Genomic DNA, 1,557 nt, shown 5'->3' on the forward strand with positions numbered 1-1,557 from the left:
GCCCAATTTTTTTTTTTTTTTTTTTTTTTTTGCTTTCCAAATAGGACAGAGGAAATTCAAGGTCAAAAAGTTTCCTTCTTCATATTTAATATCTCATCATACTATAATCATCTTTTCTCCATGCTCTGGTGAATTTTCAGCAAAATCAACAAACTTTCAAATTTGTTTACTTGTATTAGATTTTTAAGAGTTTCTGAAAGTTCTCTTGGTGGCTTAACTTTTGCTTCTTAAATATTGTATATTTTTGAATACTTTATTGTTAATTAAAAATGAAGTAGTGACATTATATTTCAACCTATTTAACAGAAATTGACAAACTGCACTTAAAATTATTTAAGCAAGCTAGGCATAGTGCTGCACATCTCTAATTGCAGCTTCTTAGGAGGCTGAGCCAGGAGGATTGCAAATAAAAAACAAAAAGTGCTAGGGCTCAGTTACGGAGCATGTGCCTCACATTTGTGAGGCCATGAATTTAATCCCCAGTACTGAACAAAAATCACCCAAGTGGATTGATATAGGAAAAACAAAAATATTATTACCACTCTATCTTTCTATCATCCTCCATGTACATGCATTTACACAAAATAATGAAAATATCGTACTGAACTTTCATATTTTTGCTTTCCAAAAATTGCTCACTTTCATCATTTTAGATTATTTTATATAAATCTTTCCAGCAATAGAGAAAATTGATGTTTACTGAGGGAATCTAACATTACATTTTCTTTTTTCTTCCCTTTAATTCCAACGGGCAATCTTGACATTACATTAACAGAGATTTTTTTGCATTTAATATGCAATAAAGTGAGTCAGTAAGCATTAAATTGTAACAGTGATAAGCTTTTAATGTAGTTAAATATGGCAAAACAAATCAGTACTTGATTCTTAATTGATTTTGATTCTATTGTTTAGACAATCTCATTGGATTATGTGTTCGTTATGGAAAAGAAAGCAAAAGCAAACAAACCAGCCCTGCAGCATTTTCAGTCCTCATATCATTCACATGAAACCTCCAGTGTGAATATCAAAAAGAATTAGTTTTAAGGCATTGGTGCTAATATATGTCATTTCTTTAAGAAGCTGTTTATTTATATTGAGGTGGAGAAATAATTTTTTAAAATCCTAATTATATAAGCAGATGTTCCAGTGTTTTCAAAATTATTATTCAAAGAGAGATAGTTCAGCACACTATGATATTTACAACACATTTGATAACTGTTCAAATGTTGCATATTTTAATATTTCCCCTCTTGTGCTTATTATAATCTAAAAAAGTATAAACATCAAGCAAAAATGAAACTTTTGAGATATTTAAATTCAAGATAATGTTCAGTTTTGTTGAATTTACAGATAATTGGAGAGGACATACTTTTATTCTAAATAGAAACGAATTTTTTCTGAGAAAGTAAGAATAATATCAACGAGTTGGGCGTGGTGGCCCATGCCTGTAATCCCAGCACTTGGGAGGCTGAGGCAGGAGGATCGCTGTGAGTTTGAGACCAGCCTGGGCTACATAGTGAGTTCCAGGTCAGTCTCAACTACATGGTGAGACTCTGT

The sequence above is a fragment of the Fukomys damarensis genome, unplaced genomic scaffold, assembly GCF_012274545.1.
Source record: "Fukomys damarensis isolate Sample0158 unplaced genomic scaffold, DMR_v1.0_HiC HiC_scaffold_37, whole genome shotgun sequence".
In the NCBI taxonomy this organism is placed as follows: Eukaryota; Metazoa; Chordata; class Mammalia; order Rodentia; family Bathyergidae; genus Fukomys; species Fukomys damarensis.